This window comes from Xenopus laevis, chromosome 4S (assembly GCF_017654675.1).
Source record: "Xenopus laevis strain J_2021 chromosome 4S, Xenopus_laevis_v10.1, whole genome shotgun sequence".
NCBI classification, from domain to species: Eukaryota; Metazoa; Chordata; class Amphibia; order Anura; family Pipidae; genus Xenopus; species Xenopus laevis.
In genome coordinates, this window is record NC_054378.1 from 82,197,443 (window position 1) to 82,222,184 (window position 24,742).

Here is a 24,742-nt window from a genome sequence, read left to right on the forward strand (position 1 = left end):
TTTTTGTCATGGATTACTTAGAGTCAATTTTGGTTGAAAGGGAAAACTTGTGCAAAACTATATAAGGGGTTCTGGAAATAGAACATTGATTCTGCCATTTTTATTTCTAATGGCTCTGTGAACATGCCATTGACAATGGGTACAAACAGGTTCTCTGCAATTTATATGCACGCTGTTGGGATATGTGACTTGATTAAACCACCGGTCCTATAAGATACTACTGATTGTCTACCATGGATTAATGTCTATCAACTGATGTGTGACCTATACCTATTGATAATAAGTCAGTGTCCAGTACCAAAGTGTTAAGCGGAAACATATTATTACAGTGGTTCATCCAGGAGGTTGGTTCATCTAGGAGGAAATAGCGAGTAGGCAGTCTGCAATCTGGGTCTGAACATCAGTGGTTAGTTAGGGGTGTCTAACTATGTCTGGATGTCATCGGCATACAGGTTATATTAAAGGCCAAATGAAGATATGAGGTATCCTAAAGAGAAAGTGTATAAGGAAAACAGCAGAGGACCAAGTACAGAACCCTGAGGCAAAGTAACAGAGATGGAACAGTCCAAAAGGTTGGAAGAAAACAAGGAAGCAGCTCAATCCCAAATACCAATTGAATGCAGAATTCATTAGAACAGACTGGCCAACAGTATCAAAAGCAGAAGATAAGTCCAGGAGAATGAGAATAGAGTAATGTCCTTTGGCCTTAGCAGTCTGGAGATTGTTTGCAACTCTACATAAAGTAGTCTCAGTGGAGTGTGCAGGTTGAAAGCCAGACTGCATAGGGTCAAGCAAATTATTGGTGTAGAGAAAGTTAATAATACAGGAAAAGACAAGACATTCAAGAAGTTTAGAGGCTAGCGGTAAAAGAGAGACAGTGTCAGGAGCTACCTGGGATCGAACTCTGAACGTTACACTTACAAGCTCCTGCATTATTTCATTGAGCCACTGGAGACCTTTGGATTCTAATTCAACTGGTATGATTAAAGACCTTCTACCTTTTATGTTTGCTCACCTCCTCCTCCTCCTTCTTGCTCTACCAGGTGTTGGTAATTTGATAATTAAGGGCCTTTATAAGCCTGTTACTAATGTTACTCCGGTGCTTGATCATTGAAGCTCCCAAGCTAGATCTTGCATACTCCTTGTTCCTGTGACTCCTGATTCCTGCTTTTGTTCCTGAGATTCCTGCTTGTTCCTGAGATTCCTGCCTTGTTCCCTGTGCCTTTGTTCTCTGCTACAGTTCCCCTTACCTGCTCTCTGTTGGATCTCCTGGTAATTGACCTCGGCTTGTTTACTGGACTACCCTCTGCCATCAGCCTGCCTCCGACCTCGGCCTGCCAGACTGACTTGTTTTGCCATTCAGCCTGCCCCCGACCTCAGCCTGTTTTCTCGGACTTGCTTTATTGTTGCCTGCCCTTGACACTTAATTATTTCAATTTTATGTGAATAAAAAATATTTATCTCTATTTCCTGTGCAGTATGAGGTCAGTTTTCTTATTATGCACATAATATAATTTGCTTGTAAATCATCTGACAACTTTACATTGCAAAAAAAGAAACCATCAGAGTTATCATTATGAAAGAAATAACTGATGATTTGAATACATTTGCCATTTAGACAAGTGTTGTAATGCTCGCCCAGTAGCACAGTTGGATTGTTCTGTTTCCAAGGCTGCTATAACTAAATCTTTACTTTGGCTTTTGATGTTGGACAATTTCCATTACTGGACAGTGGGCCAAGTGTAAACTAGTGTCTGGGAGTAAGCCAGGCATAATTTGCATTTATCACATCAATGGACAGAAAATAAATATCAGATATAGCAGTGGCTTCTATGATTCTGCTGGGAATTTCAACTGTTCATATGAACCTGTACAGAGACCAAGAGGCTAAAAAGGATTTACTCTAGGGTGTTCTTGCAATGTCCAATGCTTAATCTGATACACCCTATTATGATTTTCACTTCACTTCATAATTGATTTTTTGCCATTTTTTTTCTGGAGCTAAAAAGTGCTTGCACAAAGAGAGACTAGAGCTACTAGTATTTGTTTCTTATTTTTATAGAGTATATATATATATATATATATGTATATATATATGTATAACAAACAAGGGAAAGTTGTGCTCACCACTATTTTTTAAAACCATTAGGCGGGGGTGCAATGAGGGTGTGACCACAAAATACATATAGTCAACTACAAGAGGTCCTCTGCACTCAACCCATTATCAATATATTTAAGACAGAGACATTTTGTGCATACTGCTACTAAAAAAAAATGCCTTACCCTTTAAACAAAACAGGGATTGTTTGTCCATATATTGCAATATATTTAAGCTGGCCAACTACGTCAAAGTCATCCCATATCTGGCCAGTCCTACGCTTAATTTTCATCTGATTCATTAAGAATTCAATTGCTTAATTATACATTTTACAAAGGGACTAAGTTTTACCTGCAACTTACTAGCTGCTTTCAAAGTAAAACTCCCAAACTTGGCTGCCCTTTTATTAGACACCAGTGGGATCACCCGACTATAGCTGGGAGGGGTGGGAGCTACAACATGGAGCTGGTCACTGCTCCTGTATAACTATAACAAACAAGGGAAAGTTGTGCTCACCACTATTTTTTAAAACCATTAGCCGGGGGTGCAATGAGGGTGTGACCACAAAATACATATAGTCAACTACAAGAGGTCCTCTGTATATATATATATATATATATGTATATGTATATATATATATATATATATATATATATATATATATGTATATGTATATATATGTATATGTATGTATATATATATATATATATGTATATGTATGTATATATATATGTATACGTATATATATACATATATATATATATATATATATATATATATATACACATGTGTATATGAACAAAGTGCAACTTCAAGGGCAATCACCATGTTTTTATCCCACAATGCCAGCATTTTTCTTAGAATTCCAGCCACAGTGGGACATTGAATCTGATGCAATTGCATTGCAATATTTTCAAAGTCTGTTTGCTATCATTTACAGTGTTTGGCAGGTAAGAGACATGTGCACCCCCATTCTGTGCAATGACATAGTTGCAATTGAGAAGAGTGCTGTGGGTACCATGGAGCTGACACTTGGTCACGAGGTGGCTGTAGGTACAACCTTGGTACAAAAGGCAGAGAGGACTGAACGGCCCCGAGTACAACTATACAGAAGTGTGAAGAGCAAACTTTGATGCAAGTACTTTTAATAAAAATGGTTTTCTTGCAACTAACTGCGAGGGAATGTGTAAGTTTCCCAATGCACTTGCAGTCATAAATAAGATCCCTATTGCATTAGCCCATTTAGTTTCTGGACTTTACAGGTTATCATACTCGTCAATTCAAGTTAGGATTACTTGGCAGCTGTTGAAAATGGAATATGTATACATTACCCACTTTTGTAATTAAATAAATCTGTCCAAGGTGAAAGGATATTCTATTAATCAGAAAATCAGGGGCAAAATTAATACCTCTGCGATTGATCATTAATGGTGCTGTTCATTGTGTCTAATCAGACCTAATAGTTAAGAAAAAGAAGAGTCCTAAGACTTATTCCATATAAAACGTCTGTAATCATGGAACATACCGAGTAGTTACATAGTCTACAAAGTGAAAAAAGGCAAAAGCTAACTTAAAACTTAAACTGGTATCTTATATGTGTAAAGAAAGAAAGCTCAGACGAGCGCAAATCAATAGGATGATTATAATTAGATATCATTATATCATTAATATCTCATAAGCAAAATTTGTGTATTTTTTAAATAAAGTTAAAAGTTTAGAGGTTTGCTATGATGATACTTAATGGTCAGTACTGTGGTCACAAAACCAAGGTTGGAGTGGGAGGGTGCTACCTTTAGATCCATGGCAGTCATACAGTAATCATACATACAATGTGTAAATGTTTTACATAATGTATATTAATTGTATCTTACAAAATATATATTTGTGTAGAGAAACCCCCATCAACGCAAGTTACAGTTTTGAATCAATGATGTCCGCTATTTATTGTGCTTGCCATTTTTCATAACAGAAGTGATATACTAACAAGACATTGGATATATGTCATTAAAAGAGAAAAGTTTTCATTGTAAGAGTTGTTACAGTGTATTAATTGCTAGGCCAGTAGAAGAGGTGCCCATCTTGGTAGGGTCTGCGGGAGGTGAAATAATGAAAGAATTTCTTTGATTACTAGACATTTCATCCAAGAGATGGCAATGACCCTGAACCATATAATGTGTGTCCTTAATCAGCTTATATATTATTATATGGTTTTCCTGAACATTTTATTGTTTTTTTCCTGCTGCTTCTTGCAGACATACTAAGGGAAAGCTCATTCAATTCAGTGGTATAAATGTTTTTCTTTATGTGTTCCAGCTTTACTCCCATAAATGTTTACACTCTGATGCAAAATCCTTTTATATGTCAGTAGAAAACAATGTTTTAAAGATTGCTATGTAATTATGCACATATCATTCCACCCACATGCTCCTTCAGATTATTTCAGGTAAACCATCTCTAGGCATTAACAATGATCCAAGCCTAAATTTAAAAAGAAATCAGCATTATTCATGTGTCTGTAACTGCACATCTTAAGCTGAAACCCCATCATCAGAGTATTCTTCATAAAAAAGATAATAATTAAGGGTTTTCTTCTTTTCATTGCACATCATATGACCTATAATACAAAAGATAACATATATTCCCATTTATTGCTTCTACCTGAAAGACTCATTCTAAGCGTGTCAAAAAAGAAAAAATAATCCACCTGTCAGTCATTATGTTAAACATATACTAATATCTCAGGTTGTAGACTCTTATTGGTCTCATGTTCACAGAGTCAAAAGAAGCTACCGTATATACTCGAGTATAAGCCGAGTTTTTCAGCACCCAAAATGTGCTGAAAAAGTCTACCTCGGCTTATACTCGGGTCAGCTAAAAAGTTACTGCTTACTCACAGATTGTAGCATGCAGTGACTCCTTCGTGCTGCCCATACTTCTCCCCCCTCGTGGCTTGATTCTGTTTCCTTATCCCTCAGCCCCTCCCCTCTCAGCTTTCGTCACTCAGTACTCGCAGGGCCGGATTACCCACCACCACCTTGTTTTAGGGGCCCAGTTTCCCCTCTTCATACACGTGAGATCTGACTCCCAGTTCTGCCTGTTAATCAACATATCCCAAATGGCCAGTGCGGCGCGTTCCAGAAACTTTGCGCGCTTCTCCCGCAAGTAAGAGAACCTTGGCACACGTGGAAGGTAAGTGAGATGTAGGCTGGCGTTGAGTTTCTTAAACGTAATGTGTTTAAGACTAGGACAGGCAGGGCCAGAACGAGTGGATGACCCGGGGTGTACCTTTGCAAATGAGTAATGTGGTAAGTCTTTTACCTTCCGTTTGCCTTCTTTTTCAAACAAAGCACTTCAGTGCAATCATTTTGGCTTGTAACCCTCTACTGAACTCTGGCCGCAGTCGGACACTGTTGGAGTCACGGAGCAGATCGGTACGGAGTTTCTGCTGTCGTGCAGTGACTGATCAGTGTCAGAGCCAGAGTTCAGCTAGAAGCAACTGATCCACATAGCTCAGTGATTGAAATAATTTGGCTGGGGCCAGAGTTTATCTCTTTTGTTCAATGTGCTCCTCCAGGTTTGTTGTACTACATAGGTCACACCATGACTGTAAATTACAAGCATGTCAAGTCTGAAGAAGAAAGGCACAGTGGAAAAAGTACTAGACTCTAGACACAAGCTATTTGTGGATGGTGGGGAGGGGGCAAAGGTACAGGGAAAGCAGATATATATGGCATCTTAGGCATAAAAGGAAATAGAAGCAGGGGGTTTAGATAACATTAAAATAAAAACAGTGAGTGGTGGAAGAATTGTACATTTGACATAATGAGGGAGAACTGTTCATGTACTGTGTAGAAGAGAATGACACATGGAAATACAAAGAGGGCAAATTGCATAGAAAATGAAGGCAGAGAAATAATGTTAAAAATAATTAAAAAGGATCAGTGAAGGAGAAAAAAATATAGTTAGAAAAAAATTTAAATTGGCCATGTCCTAAAATTAATTTATCACCCTAGGCTTATACTAGAGTCAATAAATTTTCCCAGTTTTCTTAGGTAAATTAGGTACCTCGGCTTATACTCGGGTCGGCTTATACTCGAGTATATACGGTAGGTGTGACAGCATTCATTTCTATTAACAAAATAATAACTTTAATTGCTATTTGAGTTAAATAAAAGACCAATGAAAAAGTCAGAGCTTATAAACCTGTTTGTGCATGGCAAATCTTATTTCACCATGCATTTGTCACTTGCTAAATATAAATGTACCTGTTATACAATACAGGTTTAGCAAGAAAACCAACTGTCTGAAATAATTGATACCACTCTGAGGGGGTGAAATGATTTTCAGGCAATGGGTGCCCTTTAATTGGTTCTTGATAAAATGAACCATTGTGTGAATGTGGTGGGGATTTTATACTTTAAGCTTCACTGGGAAAGGGACTCGCATCCAGGACTGACTCTAACAGGATTATGTAATAACAAACTTTGCACTTTTTACAGATCTAATCACGTAAAGTAACTAGTGATGGGCAAAATTTCACTGCAAAAAAGACGCCCAAAGGCTCCAATGGGTGAAAAAAATTGTCACACATCAAAAAAAATGTGTAGCCCACAGATTTCAATGCATTAAGCAAATTGTTCAGTTTTTGTGAATTTTCAGCGAAGAGAAATGGTTCAGATTCAACCATCACTGATAGTAACCAATCAGCAGATACTGTAGCATTCAGTGCTAGTTCCAAATCATACATCTGTAATGGTAGCTTACCCTGGTGGTCTAGCGGGCCGGCGTGGACGCCCGCCACGCCGGTCTTCTCCTTTATGCAGCGATCCGCTAAGGGCGCGTGCAGCGCGTCTCTGTTCTTTTTAAAGGCGCTGACGCTTATGGGTATTAAAGGGCCATTACACTTTATTCTTTGCCCATGATAGGATTAGTTTCCTGGTGGTTCCTGAGCCTTGTGCTAGCACCTGTTTTGACTGAACTCTGTTTTGAACTTCTGTGTTTTGACCCGGCCTGGCTTTTGACTTCTCTGACCTCTGTAACCTGACCCTTGCCTGAAACCGACTCTGATTCTGTCTGTCCCTCCTGCTTGACTTCCTGGTTTGACTCCTGCCTGGCCTTAAAGACTCTATCTACAGTTGTGCCCCTCTGCCTATCCAGAACCCTCTTCTTGCACCTCTCGTTTAAGTCCAGGTGGCATCCAAGTAAGCCGAGGGCTCCTCCTGAGGCCCAAAGGTGGTCACACTACTGGTGAAGCATGAGCCGAGACCAGGGTGCCTGGTGTTTGTTGTGGTGCTGGGTTTCGACCGTGACAACATCTTATTGGCTGCTATGACAACTCATTCCAGCATGGAAATTAATTATAAAATCTTTAGGACCAATTTGAGCCAATCTGAAAACTCTGAAATGACTGGTCATTCTGCTGGTACCATGTAGGGATCTATTTATTATGCTGTGTAAAAAGTGCAGTGAAACAATACTGATAATGTTGCTTATAGCAACCAAGCAGATCTTTGCTTTTGAAATCTATAATCTATAATAATCACTGCTAATGTTTTTACATAGCATGATAAATATAACCCTACAATTTTGCTGAATGTATTATTGTGAGAATATGTTTTTTTCACTCACTGGGGGTCATTTATCAACACTGGGCAAATTTGCCCATGGGCAATAACCCAGGCCAACCAATAAAATTGCTGCACTCATTGTTCTACTTGCAGCTGGCTTTAAAAAGCGAATCACCGATTGGTTGCTATATGTAACTGCCCATGGGCAAATTTGCCCAGTGTTGATAAATGAGCCCCGCTGACTTTTACCAATTTACCAATTAAGAGCATATAATATATGCTCTTTCACTCTTTCCAGGTGATTTATTAGGTGCTGAATAATTATCTATCTAATTATACTGGGTGAAAGGGGGGTGGGCAATCTTGTCACCAGTGAATTTCTAATAAGGGTCTATTATGTCAACTACAATGAGCAAAAGGTTTAATTGTTGTAGACTTTTGCTACTACTTTTCAGCTTCTTTATCTCTATAAATTCTAGGAGGACTGTTTCAAGAGTTAAGTTATTTGAAAACTTATTAAAATTGGAGAAAACACATGCATAGGGTAGTAGGGGAAATCATGCATTTTTCATTATTGAACCAGGTAATTTCTGCAAAATAGAATCTTTATATGAAAAACATAAGCTATTGATTAGGGCAAAAGAAGCCCTGAAGCCAGGTTTTAGTATGTAGCAGAGTAAATATGTGGAAAGATTCCTAACCCATTAGAAGATGATATGTGTGAAGGCCTTTTACTCAATATGTATGTTCACTAAATATGATGAATTGCATCCATATTTGTACTTCACATACTGGACATAATCAATGACCTTCTACCTCTGTTGGCACACATTAAACAATGCCACAAACAGTGTAAAATGCAGCACCGATTTACTATTATACATCATAACATTAAATTGCAAATTGTAATTGAATGTTTGTATTTATTTATATTCTATTATTTTATCAAAAACCTGTGAAGGAGTGCATGGGCATGGCATGGAGCTAGTTGGCCATGTAGTGAACAGCTCCAGGGCCAAGATCCTTTTTACACCAGCTACAATGTTACAGCAGCCACTATAACAGTGGAGATTGCAAAGCTCATCATTACTTATCATCCCAGTTAGAATTACAAGCATTCCTAGGCGAAAGGTAAACTGCATCTCATAATCCAAGATAGCAGACCACATTCTAAACCGACAGCACAGAAGAGCAGGGTAAGGAAACAAAAATACTTATACCAAAAAAACTCCTGTTAGCCAAGCTCAAATGATCTATTCAGCTTGCCATTATGAATAGTGATGGGCAAAATACATAAGTAAAATAGCCTTGTTCCGTATTCAATGTAGCAAATATGCATTCACTATTCTGTATATTATTTATAATATTTCTATTTTTTATTTAAAAGAAACTTAATTTTAAATTACAGCTCTTCCATATAACACAATCATTACAATGTTAAATCCATCATTTCCAAACATTTCTTTACCACCTTTAATATTTTGTAGGCAGTGGCTAAACGAATGAGATATTTGAAGGTCAGGCCACTTATTTATTATTTTGCAAATGACTAATTAGAGTGCAATGGTCAGCTCTATAACATCGTACTGTGCTTCTCTAGATAGAGAAGAAAATACAGCCATGCTGCCAAAACTGGAAAAGTACCTTCAACTGAGATAATAAATACTGGCTATATTGTGTAATGTTCTAGTCATGCAGAGCTTTAGAACATTACAGTATATCATTTGTATTTATTGACCCAGTTACAGACATTTTCACAGTTGAGTGGGGATTAACCTATGCACTTCCACCAGCATTCTAAAATGCATTCACTCATGATAAACATATCATGCATTTAGCAATGTATCTATTAACCCCTTAATTTTCTACTTCCTCAAACCTGACATGTGCTCTTTGGGTAAACATCAGTCAAGAAATTCCCAGGGAAACTTTCATATACTATAGAGTATCTTTGGCCTTGTATTTGGCACTATCTGTCTGTATAGATCAGTAATTCAAATGGTAATGGCACCTCTCAATACCACTATTTAAAAGTCAGTAATATGCATAGTGTTGGACAGTAGGGGGCACATTTATCAATATTCTAATTTATCACTTTATCAGATTTTATTTAATTTGGAAAATACTCAAAAGGTCACCCAACACGAGTCATGAAAACTCAATTGACTTAAATTGTGTAAAATAGCTTGAACATACAAAAATGTCTCTCTACTCATCATTTTCAATGTGTACAGCACATTTTAAAAATTTAATTTAATAGAATTTTAAAAATTTACCTAGGACACATTCACATTGACTTGGACATGAGCTTGCTGGATTTGAGATGCTGATTTTTTACATTATGGTTAAATCTCAAATTCAAATGTTAAAAAACTTGTGTGTGTGTGTGTGTCTGGGGGGGTTATGGAGAAAGAGAATATTCCAAATACAATTTGCTTACCATAAAATAGACTTAAAAGCTAAGAAACAGAAAAAGTAAAAATATTGTAAACACATTCAAAGATCATCATGTTGATGTTCATTATTGTTGATAATTTTATTGCTATGACCTCGTTATATGGAAAGCAAAACTCAAAGATAAGGCTATTTCAAATAGAATGAAGTTTATTGAGTTTAACAAAGAACACATAATGGTTTTGCTTTGGGAAAAACATCAATGTTACACCGAAGTGTAGCCTGAGGCTTTGCCAAAGAAACTCCCCTTTCCACAAGCTTTTATAGGTTAAAATGGGAGTACACATACATACGTTATATAACTTGAACCCTCCCAAAATGTTGGAAGAGGACTGAATGTTCTTAACTAAAGATATTGCACTGAAAATAGTTTCCCGCTTACAACTGTCCCTCAGCCTTGCAGTTCTTTATCTGTTAAAAGCAGACACAGGGAGGGACTCAGTAAATGAAGAAAACAATTCTGTACAAAGGGGCCTCATCTAGTATCTGCTGACACTCTGAATTCTGTCAGTAACTTACAAAGTGGACTCTCATCATTGGGTGTCATTAATAAGAGAAATAATAAATGGGGGAACATCACCCATCCCTTCACCTTTCCTGCCTTGGGCATGTGGTTATTGCTAAGTCAGAATGATTGGGGCATTTGTTATTAGACTTTATTATTCTTACACTCTGACACATAACCATTTGTCCGTCATTGGAATAGGCTGTTCTCATATAAATGTGGTCATATATAAAATTTATTATCAGTATCTGTAAACTCAGTATTTCATGGATAGCTGTAAATGACATATCGTATCAATGGTGATCATTGTGCATAACTTTCTGTTTTGTAGACCAAAAAAATTATATGTGAAGTTTATAATTCAAACTCTACTAACTGTATTGACACTGCCAAAAAAATCAACTGTCTCATATTTTTTAGGAACATCTCTTATCAAATACTGTTGGTATAGGATTAGGATGAATAGCATTGACCTTGACAGATTGATAGTATGTCACAACATTTGGGAATAGTGGTAACCCAGTAGCATATTGTCTTTCTGCAAAATAACCCTGCAAAGCCTTTCATAACTGACTCTATGAGGGTTACTTAATCATAACAATTTGGGGTGCAAAGACACAATTCAGCCCATATATAGTTGCTCCTACCCCTTGCATCTTTTTTAGTTTTTTAGAATTTCTTTTTTAGTTGTTCAAGATTTAAAATTAGTGCACATAAATACTTATCAAGTTGGGGTAGATTAATTTACATGCACATTATTTGAATTAAATGTATTTCCATTGCATTAAGAGATACTGAGAACTAGCACTTATATTGAAGTGTCAACCACTGTAACCTCCTATTTTTGTCAATAAGTTACCATCCTGTTTGGATCGTAAGCGCTATGGGGCAGGGACCCCCATCCTCTTGTCTATTTGATACTTTACTCTTGGGAGTCTTTTAATGCAACTGTACTTTGTATTTATTTGTAATTTTATTGCACTTTGTGTATTTCATTATTTATTATTCATTTTAGATTTTTTCTTCTATTAAAGTATTATTCTGCTGTACAGTGCTGCATACATAAGTAGAGCTATATAAATCAAAATATAAATACAAATTGTAATGCTCATCCTCACTATTGGAGTATATAAAAAGTTGGCAACAGACAATTATCTGCAGTATAAAAGTAAGCATAGACATAAAACAAAGGTGGTTATGTAATAAAATACACTCACGGTAATTTATAAAGATCCAGGGCAGAAGTGCAAGAGCAATAAGCGGAGCAAGTGCACACCCCCTTTGTGCTCATGTAGAGCTCACTTCTGCCTTGGGTCTTAATGCACCTCATGCCAGATAAAAATCCAAAGCAAATGTGCAACATTGGTAAATGCAGGAGAGCCCATCTCCCCATCTTGTACCTTTGAGTGACACGTAAGTTAAGGGACTGGTAGAGGGTGTGCAGTAATGCCTACACACCTCTCCCTATATGTTCCTTATATATGCAGCACAGTTAAACACAGTCAACCCTATATTCAAGGAGATGGCCGCTGAAACAGAGTGCAGATACATGTGGCAATTTGTTTATTCAGGAAGGCAGGGGGGAAAGTGCAAAAAAATTATGGATTGAACCAAGTATTTGGACTTTCCAGTGGTTTTACTGCTTCCTTCCTGTATTCAGTCTTATGACGCAAGGAACATTCTGTCCAAGACACTATTAATAGGGTATGTGATACTGGTGCTTGGTACATGTTATAGGTATACCTGTATTTATAATTCAATATATAATTAAATTTTGTGTAAAGCTTTTGCCACTTTTTTTTGGTAGCACTGCATTATTACATGCACCAGTTTTGGGGGAAAAAAACACTAGCACTGGATTAGGATTTTATTTTCCACTTTGCCTAAAACAACTCCAAAGTCAATGTTCCATTTTAATGGGATCTCAGATTTCAATGTGAAGTTGTTAAGGCAATATTTCATAAAAAAGTTACCTGCAGTTATTACCAGACTTTTCGAGAAAAAACTACTGTATAAATGAAAAGCCACCTGGTACCACACATTGTGTCCTTTTACTTCTCAAGAAGTGATGGGCGAATTTGTCAAGTTTCGCTTCGCCGAATTTACCTCTAAACGGCGAAAAATTTGCACAATTAGAATTTTGACATCTGCATCAATTTTGACCCCTGTGTAAATTCTGATGCTCACGTCAATATTGACACCGGCATTAAAGTAAATGGGCATCTGAATAATGTTGAAGCGAAACGGTTTGACACAAGTGACTTTTCAGGCGCATGTCCAAAAAATTTTTTGACGCATGTTGAATTTTCGCACGAGGTTCGCAAATGTATTCACCTGCAGAGAAATACAGAAATTTGCCAAAAATTAGAGTCTGGTGAATTTATTTGCCCATCACTATTCAAGTTAATAATTTTCTATGAATGCCTTGCCATATCCACTGCCATGCAGTTCACAGAAACCTTATTCTGTTTCCAAGTACACTAAACTAGTAATAATATGCACCTTTGTCTATGAAACCAGTAAGTAGTAATACACATACTATGCTGCTATTGCTTGCATGTGCTTTGCGGTGATCAGTTTTATAGCTTCAAAAATTATGCTTTAAAATATGTCCCCAAAAATCTAAGGCACAGCGCTACTGCAGTGCAGAATGTCAATGAGTTTTAAAGAAGAGGGATGTGTTCTTATGTAGGGCTAAATTAAAATCAATATTTCTTTACAAGATACATTTTCACAAACATAGTAAAACAGGTATCGCAGAGTGTGCTTGCTCCAAACACTCAATAGATTGAAAGCTTTTGATGATTGAAACTGGCACAACAGGAGAAATGGTGAAACCAAAAGGTAACTGCATTGTGTCTATTACTTTATCATCTGCATCAAGCTATTGGGGAGAAAGAGAATGGGAGTGGGTCAGCAAACTAATGTACTTCACTTCATTATCGTACTCTTGAAGAAGAGAACTTTAATCTATTCTTTCTTACCTTCTCTACAGGATAAGTGCGAATAGAATGTTTTTCCTCATATCATATATCCAGCTGTGCATGGACACTTTTTCTTGCTAAACTCTCTATTTGTTAAAATAAACAAATTGAAAATTAAATAAAGATACCAGTCATTTTTTACTTCCTCTGCAATATTTGAATTTAACAAGCAACTGCAGTGCTTTTTTGATTACTAGTAAATCTGTAAATCTCTACTGTGTATGATAGTCTCAAACGAAGCATACATTGGTATATAATTGAAAGTTTGATTTATACTCTGTTTGCAGACACATATCACCTTTAGGATGACAAATGGACTATTAACAATTTAAAACTTGACATTTGTCATCATTCCAGCCCATTCTCATCTCTCTTCAACATAAAAGAGCTATTATAAGAAACAGAGAGGAGCCAGCCAGGGAAGGTCAGACAAGTTGCTGCATGCCAGGCAATGTATTTATTGGAGAAAAGATTTTCACATGAAAATATATAATAAACAGTGCAAAGGATTTTACTGGCTGTACTAAATAAAATAAATCAACAAAGGTCTAAATGGATTCTTCAGACAAAGCTTGTGAAGCAAGGCAACAGTTATTACTTGTTAAGTATTCTAAAAAAAAGTATCTAGTTGCATTTTATACCTTCACCTGTTTTGCTTTATTCTGTCCATTCCTCTATATAATAAACCATTCCATGTACAATTAATTACTCAACCTCATATGGTATCAAATACCATAAAGGAAAGAGGAAACACAGGAGCTATCTTATCATCCTCTGTTTTCACGATTCCCTTGCAGCCTGCATTCAACAGAACAGCTGACAGCGGAGTGATTAAAACATCTTTATTCACCGGACAATCCTCCTAACGCGCTTCGTGTGAACACACATACACATACTCATAGTCCTATGCAAGGGAATAGTGTTCACTGTGAAGTCTCCCCAAGCTGCAAGTTCAGGCGCTGCACTTGGACCAAAGATGTGGATCGGTGAGTGACCTGTTAACATCAAATGCTTACTGAACTGTGAAATTGAATTTTTAAACTAAAGGTCCGGGGTAGCTGCACCCGGACCCACTCCCTCACAGGGTTAGTGTCACATGATTTATGCCTGTTTATATTAAAGGGCTTGGAATGTAGTAGGGTTGGAGTGCTCCCTAATTGTTATATTGGATATTTTAGTTGTATCTCCTGTTTAAACAAAGTTTTAAGATTGATGCATAATGGCAGTATCATCGGGTATGACTTTGGTTTGAAAGGAATGTCAGGCATTAACTGAAATAAATTCAGGTTTTCTTTTTATGGGTGTTCACAAACACTACTTGTTTTTGGTAATTATTTATGAGCACTTCCATGTCATAAAAGTTTAGAATTTATATAAATGCAAGTCTGGATCTCCTTATTCTCCCAAATTCTGTTATTGTGCCTTGTGTAACAGTGGTTTTTATTCACTTTTCTGAAATTATGTTTTTGAGGGTGCCTTTAGTGGTGAAACAGTATGGGCAGCAACAACTTAACTTTGCTGTTGTTAGAATATAGAGTCTATATATAGCCCAAACATAGTATACTTTGTTACTATGGCACTCCAGTTTTAATATAATTTTAACGATTTAATTAAGTTTAATTCATTTGTGTAGCAAGACGTGTTGTCAAATTTAAAGATGCCTAGCTCACACAGTAGGACCCATTAGATAAGGGATTTAACACATGAAACCAGAGCACAGTTATTCCATCTTAATTATTTCAGGCAAAATACTAAATAATGACCCTTATCAGACACAGCTTTGAAACACCTACAGCATGCCACAGAAAGTTATGCCCAACTGGATTAGAACAGGCAGTAATTACTTGTGTTACCAGAAGTTATTTTCTGCTGTCCTTTCACCCATGGATACTTTATTAAAGAGTAGGAATTAGACACCTATCAAGAGCCACCTACTGTATCTCTGTAGATAAAATGAAGGTACAGCAGACAGAATAAAACATTACTTCTACACTATCTCTGGGTCTTGCTACTTCCTCTATCTTACATCATGCATTTTACTTTTTAATTAGTACCAGTTTTTCCTATCACGTATAGATGCACATCATTAGTGAAAAGAAGAATTATGTTCTGCATTTTAGTCCAAAAACATTGGATGCTCCCTGGTTCTTTCAAATCTTTGGTAGGGGTTCTGATGCTCCGTTTATATAGAGCTATGAAAGAGACTGTTAGATGCTGTGACTCAATCGGTTTCAGTGAGAAGAGAGCAACCAGAGCTCATCAAAATAGGAAAAAACTGATCCTCATCAGGGAGATTTTTGTTTTTAAAAGACCTGCATTTAGCTTGCATTGGGACTGGGAGTCCGTAGAACAAACATGCACCTTCAAAAAACTATGGTAACCCAAAGTGACAGTGATAACACAAAACCTATAATTAATTTTACTCTTCTTTCTGGCAAACTAAAGCAACATAAACTCAAGCAACTTTGCAAATTTTTCCAAAATAAAATCTGGTTTGTAAATAAATAAATTAAAAAAACTTCATATATGAATAAATAATGTAGATTCCCTGGTGAGACTAATAAATATGTATATATGTATGATGTATTGATAGTTTATCAGATAAATCTAGTCAAGGTTATATTGCTAGTTTTGGAACAGTAAACCAAGGGCATAAAAAAAATCATTCTTATTTGCCACAAAATGTGAAATCTTAACCTGCTATATATATGGTACTTAGATTTAGTAACATATGTTAGCTTTATAAACTAACGCCAGATAATAATGCACAATTCTATGAACAGAACTGCCGACCAGTTCAAAATGGCTATTCTTTAAATCTATGAGGGTTCTTTCCTTCAAAAAAACTGTGGTGTACACTAGGGATGTAGCGAACTGTTCGCCGGCGACTTGTTCGCGCGAACTTCGACCGTTCGCGTCCGCCGAATGTTCGCGAACGTCGCGCGACGTTCGCATTTTGAGTTCGCGTTCGATTCGAATACAAATCGTTCGACCATTCGACCATTCGAATTCCTTCGACCGCTAAAAATCGAACGATTTCCATTCGTTCGAACGATTGTAAGCATTCGAATGAATGAAAAGCATTCGATCGAATGCTTCGATCGTTCGATTCGAATGAAAATCGTTCGATCGAACGATTAAAATCCTTCGATCGTTCGATTCGAACGATTTTAGCGGGTGTTCGAAGTTCGCGAACTGTTCGCGAACGTTCGCATCTTTTGCCGGTGTTCGCGAACGGCGTTTGCGAACACCAAATCGGCAGTTCGCTACATCCCTAGTGTACACAGTTTTGATTTTTTAAACCATGCAGAGCTGGATAGTTACTACTACATTGTGATAATTTTGCTTTGTTGCACTCAGAGCAAACCACAGGCCCATGCAACTATTTCAGAATAAAAATAACTAATACTAGATCGAATGAAATAAAAAGAGCTGGCAATGCATTTCCCACCAGCATATCAAGCAGGTTTTCATAAGCAAGTGGTTGTCATCAATTACCACCTCATTACCAGGTTGTCATCTGGGCTTAGGCTAAATGTATCCTGGCTTACTGCCATACAAAATGTTCAATGAAACATCCTTTAGGCCTTCTACAAGATCAGTTGAAGTCTCACATGCTATACATCAAAGAGGAACATTAGCTTTATCATAGCCTTAATAAATAGTGCCATCCGGGCAATGTAATCCTGCGTTGGTGAGTTGCCTACTATTCCCAACAATATGTTGCTAAAGTAAATACATGGCATGCTGCAAGATTTTGAGAAAAATCTCTTTTCCTGGCAATGTGAAAAATCGCAACTCAATTCAAATAAAGCAGTGTATACAAAAAGAATCTTATGCTTTATATTCAACTTGTAACTTGCACACACACCCTTTACTGAGCAAAGGGATTCATTCTGTAACAGAGATATCTGTAATATTTTTTATTATGCATTACATTTATTATTATCTCATATATTATTATTTTTTTTGGTAACACAGATTAATACCTAATTAAATCGAAGAAATTTTGTTTGTAGGTTTGTGCGTTTCAGAATGCTAAGGGTTTTTACTTCATGAGTTCCCCTGTGGTGGTTGTGTTCCACCTGTGTTTGGTGTTTCCATGCAGTGCAGTGAGTTTAAACAGATAGCGAAGGATGGACTGTGTTGACCTTTGTGTTCCCTTGTAGTGGAATACATGAAAAAACCACCACAGAGGAATGGTTGAAGACAAAGTTATGTGTAAGAGCCCTATTTTAGCTTTCTTGCAAATATTGCAGAACAAATGAAAGCATCTGCAGGACCACCATAGAAGCAGGATTGTCCTCACTGTAGTCCTAACTTAGATGATAACTCTCAACAGTAACTAGAGCGAGATCCTGGCAGTTACAGTAATATACTATTTTAATAAGCCCCCAATTAGAACTGGCTTTGCCAGTGTACTTTCCCCATTTCTTTCCCTCTGTCCTTAACATATTTTCTATTGTTTATCCATGCTTCCCCTCTCACTGTATCTTACTCCCTATTCTTCACTTAGAGAGGACCTGAGCATCACCAATATGCCTTACATGTATGCACTATGACATACAATGAATGTTCCCTACTCTTGCTAATCATAAGTAGAACCAACTTGGTGACAAATAAAATGGTTAAATATGAGGCCACCATCCTAAAACCCTTAGCTGGTAACACATTACACTAAAGAATTCAGAGGATGTTATCAAAGTTTTGGGTTGAAAATAGCTAGATGATCTATGTATGGAGAAAACCAATGGCCTTCCCAAGGGACCATAGATCCAAGTGATCCAATTGCTGGTCTGAGGTTTGGATGATAAAGTCAAGATTATCTTGTTAAGCAAGTGGATTTTATGGTCCTACACTTAAAGGAGAAGGAAAGCTACGGAGGCATTTTATTGCGAATAGATTAGCTGCAATAGTGCAAGCTAGAATGCTATATTTATTCTGTAGAATGTTTTACCATACCTGAGTAAAAAGCTCTAGAAAGTCTCTGTTTGTTTAGGATAGGAGCTGCAGTATTAACATGGTGTGACATCACTTCCTGCCTGAGTCTCTCCCTGCTCTGGGCTCAGATTACAGCAGAGAAAGGAGGGGGAGGGGAAGAGGAGCAAACTGAGCATGCTCTTGCCCAGGGCAATGAGGTTTAAGATGAAGGCAGGAAGTCTGATACAGAAGCCCATGAGTACACAATAGAAGGAAAGAAATGAAATGTTTCTTTTGACAGGGGACTCAGAGCAACATTACTTTGGGGGTTTACTGGTATGTTTAGATGGACCTTTCTGATAAGGCTTACTTACTTTTAACCTTTCCTTCTCCTTTAAGGAATGCCACAAACAAATCTTTTTAACTGAAACATTAGTATCACGTGGGCACTGTAGACAAAACTATAAAATAGAAATCATGCTTTATTTACTTAATTCCTTAAAGGGGTAGTAAACATTTGAATGAACATTTATTATGATAATGGACTTTAAGTGTTTTCAAACGATTTAGGATTTTGTTCAGCAGCAATCCAGTTTGAAATTTTAGAAGTTGTGTGGTTGCTATCAGAGGGTTGCATCAGAGACTGAGATAGAAGCCTGAATAGAAAGATAAGTAAAAAAAATAACAGTAACCATAAAATTGTAGCCTCACAGACCAATAGCTTCTTCGGTTGTGACCCCTATTTGAAAGGTGGAAAGAGACAGAAGAAGAAAATTCCAAAATTATGAAAAAAAGACCAATTAAAAATTGTGAATTCTATAACATATAACATACTAACATCTGATTTAAAGATGAGGAGCCTCTTGAGTCTACATTAGAATGTTAAAATTAAAAATACATTTATTCTTATTAATCATAGTTTTTAAATAAAACAGCCACCAAATTTTCTAAATATTTGTGTATTTGTTTTCAATTTGATTAAGCTCTAATGACCTAAATAGTCCTTAGTGAAGATGTCACTAATCACACAATTCTCATCAAGACCTCTGGAGACTCAATGACTTCTCATGTCCTCACATACACATCAAAAGATATTTCCCAGGATGAAGTCTAGTCTTACAAATTTCTTGCTTTACACCTCTAACAAACTTTCGTGACTAGCAGAGCGTTTTAAATTTTCCTTGAAAACCCACATCTTCATTGAACTTCATTGAATACATTGAATCCTGACATCTGCAGTACATTCATCAATGTCAGCTGAAAAAAAAACAGTTTGGTTTCATTAAGTCCCATACTAAGTACGCTCCTACTGTTAATAACATGTCACTTTATTCATAAACCCCTCATTCCTTCAAACTAAATGTTCTCTAGAGCATGATCCCTGGCAGAAAACTCTTTTTTCCAGTTTTTCATTGGGTTGCCTGATTATTAAAATAGAACTATTAGTCGCTGCAAATACTGTATTCAGCGTAAAGGTTCTTGAAATTCAGATGACATTTATATCCAGGATAGTTTAGGGTAATTTAACTCTTCCTTATATGTTATACATACAGTTTATGCAATATCTTTATTACATTATACGAAGGCATAAGAGTCCCTGAACTAGAATGTCACTTATATTACCACATGCTGATGCAATCTATAGGCCATTTAGGATTAAGTAATAAAAGCTGGCTACAGGAATATTACTTATAGCAACCAGCTATAGCAATAACTGGTCACCTGTTTAAAAGCAAATAACTTGGTAGCCAGGCAAACTGGGTCTTCTTTTATAGATGAATTCAAAAATTTGAAGACCACCATATTGTACATGTAGTTTTTCCAGACACTCTCCCATGAACGATCATCATCATCATCTATTTATTTAGTGCCAACAAGATACGCAGTGCTTTACCTTAGTTATAATAAACAGGGAATAAAGATAGGAATAACAAACAGGGAATAAAGAAAGATAGGGAAAAGTGTTTGTGAATAAAATAAGCCCACCCCAACCTACTAAATATGGTGGTTTCTAGATTGTATTCTTCTGTAGTCTTCATGGAATCAATTCATGGGACTTCAAGGTCGAACTTCTATGAAACTGAAGTCAGTGTAAAGTCAGTTCTCCTGAACATAGCATCGTAAATTAATTTAATTGTAGTAGTAGGATGTCGGGTCAGCAAACCAACCTGCCATTTTATGAATAGGCTTTTGTGTTTCACGGTTTCATTTTGAGATAAACGCTATGTAGGGATGAGTGAATTTTCTCACCTGATACAGTTTCACAGTCCAATTCATATTTTCGGCAAAGGCTAACATGTTCATGAAGCTGTACTAGAATTTTGCCATTTTGTTTTGTATGGGGAACTGCCAATGGCAGCATTAGAGTTTTGTTGTGGATTTTGTTTTTCTTTTATCTTAAGGTATTATTTCCTAGTTGCACTTTCTTTACAAATGATGGAAGTTTTTTTTTTTTCTTGTAACTTTAACTCTATTATTTGTTTTTTTTTTCCCTGGGACAACAAATGGCAGAAAACATTGTTAAATTATTATCTGGTGTTCATTGTTTGACAGGGCATTTTTCCTCCCATTACTAAGGGATAAGATAAAGCTAAAAAAATCTGCTTTGATCTATTGCATGCTTTGGACAACTTTATATAAGCGTGGAAAATAACTGCAAATACAATAGATTTAAATAATGACGATTAAGTGATGTTTTTTTTCATATTATGTAAGCAAAATAAAAAGAATTTAAATAAACAGATTTTACTAACAAAGAGAAGCTAAAACATTTCATGATATTTATTTAATATAGTGAAACCTACAGATGCAGCCACTTTGGTTTGTCTGTTTGACACAGAATAACTAAACACAGATATCCCATTTATCTCATTTAACACAGAAAACTGTGTCACAACATCCCATCTAATTAAAGCATTCACCATTGTGAACAATGGTGCTTTGGTATGCTAATGAAAAGGTTAAATGCATTAAATGAGTTAAGATAACTTTAGATAACACAGTTTCTTCAATTAACTCTGAGTCATGACGCATTTAACTCACAAATCCAAGTGGCTTCATCTGTAAATCTGTTATTGCTTATTTCAGAAGATTGTCACGACTATGGGGCTGTGCTATTTTTGGTGTGCTAAAAATCAATTAACTGTTACATTTTCTAGTGGAAAACATAAAACTTGAAAAAACTTGACTAGAAAAGTTGTCAGAGTTACCAGCTCCACAAAGTGTTACTCCAATTCTATCACAATATATGCAAATCCTTTTTTTTTTTTAAACAGGTGTTCTTTTTATTGATTTTGTTTTAACGGGGGCAGGGGTACAAAAGAGAAAAGGAGGAGGAGGAGGGAAGAGGGGGGGGTTACAGCAGAAATGCAAATTCTTTTTACTTTGAATAAAGCAATGACATATATTAAATTCTGCTTGACTGAATGACTGAATGTCTTATTCAACATCTGATCAGGGCTGATTACTCATCAAATAAGACTAGTGTCTCTTTGCAATTTTTCTTTTCATAGTTCAAGAATATACAGGCATACTATTTGGCTCTTGCTGGAACTGACCCTAGTATCTAGGAAGCATGTTTATGAAACTTTGAGGTTAAGGTTCATAGAAATGATGGCAGAAACTGTGAGTGAGTTCTTAACTCACTTGCTTTTACTACAGTTGATTGGTCTTATTTGCTGTCAAATGGGTTTCGCAAGCATTTAGTCAACTAAAAGCTGGCAAGCTTTTCAATTTGTCAAAAACACTTGTAGAAAAATATGCTTTAAAAAAAAATTTTGGCAAGAAGCTAGAGATTGATTTTAAGAAAAGTGAACTAGAATTGATTTCAAGAAAGGTGAGTTAGTACAGGAACAAACTTGCAGGGGTTGCAATTGATTTCTAAGGATCCAATCCTCAAGGGTTAATAAACCTGCCCCAAGTGATGACAGGAAAATGAGAATTTAGATGTTCTTGGTCAGGGACTGAAGCAAGGATAATTATAATAAATAACAGTTTTGTATTGCTTCTTCACTGAAAAAAAGGTAAAAATTTTGTGTATTGTTACTGTTTTTCTAACCACAAAGTAATTTGACCAACACAAAAAATGTATCAACATTTTAGCTAGGTCACAATGACTCTCCCACCTGTCACTTCCAACAAACCCCATATAACACAGCATTTTCAATGTCTGATGCATTGAGCAGTTTGACTCCCTTTTCATGGTGGCCCCAGCATTTCTTGACACAATGGCAAGAGTAATATATGTCAAAATGATAGCAGCAATATATGACACAATGATCCTTGCATTTCATGATGCAGAGGGCGCAGTTTTTTTATGACACACTTGCCCAAACATTTCATGACAGAGTAGCCGCAGTGTTTTGTTACACATTTTAATCACAGCATTTCATGAGTGGCCCGCAAATTTTATTAAACAGGGTTGCTTCAGCATTTCAAGACACAACGGCAAAGATTATATGGGAAGTTTTTGGGACCTAACTCCCAACCACAATCTGGCTTAATTTACTAAAAATTTGGATCAAAGATCGTATGTGCGGGAAAATTCTCGACAAAATAGTGCAATTTTTTTCTAATGGTCACCGTAAAACTATAATTATTGAATTTCGAATTATTGATGGAAAACCACAAATTTCTCGGATTATTGAACGAAAACCAGCATCAAGCAGCTCAAAATCTCTTGACAATTATTAGGCAAAAAGTTTGTTCCAATTGTAAAAGGGAACATCTGCCTTTGACTTTTACATGCGTTCATCAGGTTATTTTTGGATTTGAGTTTTAGCAGGTTTGGAGCATAATAAAAATCAAAGAATTTCAAATTACATTTTTTTCCCTTGAAAATTTGACCAGAAAAATTAGAGGCTTAATAAATAGACCAATTCATGTCATAACAGCCCCAGCATTCAATGATACAGTCTGACACCAAGCTTTCCTCACACAGTAGCACATTATTTCATGCCTCATTGTACCTAAAGCAATTTATGGATGCAGCATTTCATAATACAGTGCAGCCATAGTATTTCATCACAGTGCATCCCTGCCAATTCTTGACGAAGTAACCCCAAAATATATTTTTAGTCTGTTATTTTTGATTTACAACCTGATTTCAGCTCTTTGAAATACAATTGAGCAGACGAAGCAATATCTCTGCTATTTAGCTTTTCCTTAGTGAACTGAGCAATATCTTGGGTTTTTTTATGGGGATGTTTTTAGTTTTCACTTCAATTTGGATAACAAAACAATGTTACATGTAAAAAAAAATTGAGTTTCAGTTATTGGATGCTAGTGTCTTTTTAATCATTATTTTTGTCTTGTATTGTGAGATACATGACATTTTAAAAATCATAGTATTTTGTTTGTAATTTGCATATAGTTTTAAAATACAGGTATGGGACCTGTTATCCAGAATGCTTTAAACCTGGGGATTTCTGGATAGTGGATATTTCCGTCTACCTTAAGTCTACTAGAAAATCATGTAAATATTAAATAAAGCCAATAGGTTGATTCTGCTTCCAGTAAGGATTAATACTATTTTAGTTTGGCTCAAGTACAAGTTAATGTTTTATTATTACACAGAAAAAGGGAAACCTTTTAAAAAAAAATGGGATATTTTGGATAAAATGGAGTCTATGGGAGACAGACTTTCTTATCAAGTTTCTGGATAATGGATAACGTACTTCATTATGTTATTTGTTTTGTGAATGTTGATGTTTATGTATGCAAATGAGTTGCATGTAATAAAACCTCTAGTTAACAGAACTGTATATATTCTATGGCAAGCTATTAACACTGGTGCACATTGCATATATGGAGACAAGAACTTCATAGAAAAATGTCCAGCCTTATCCGGAATAATTACTAGCATGAGAGGGGGGCGACAATGAAAACTATTTTGAATGAAATAACTATTTCATCCTAGCAGCTGCTATTAAATACAGTACTTACAGTTGACATGGATTACTTTGTGGTCTGAAAAGGCAGAGATAAAGGCTAAGGAAAAAATGCTGATAAAGAGAGTCTCATCCAAGGTCAAACAGATACAGCAAAATAGAGTAAAGCAGAGAAATAGAATGTCCTAGTGCATTTTATCCCTCAGTCTGATTCTAAACATAAAATGCTCTTTCCCCCACAGTAATTTATTCATCTCAATTCACATCTTCTTTGAATATACACATGCATACTGTACATTTTTTGACCACCAGGCTATTTTCTGAGC

At 36.3% G+C, this 24,742-nt stretch overlaps 1 pseudogene; it reads right to left on the bottom strand.

Annotated features, from left to right (window-relative positions):
- The window catches only part of LOC108714999, a 366,710-nt pseudogene that overhangs the window by 252,942 nt on the left and 89,026 nt on the right, over positions 1-24,742 (bottom strand).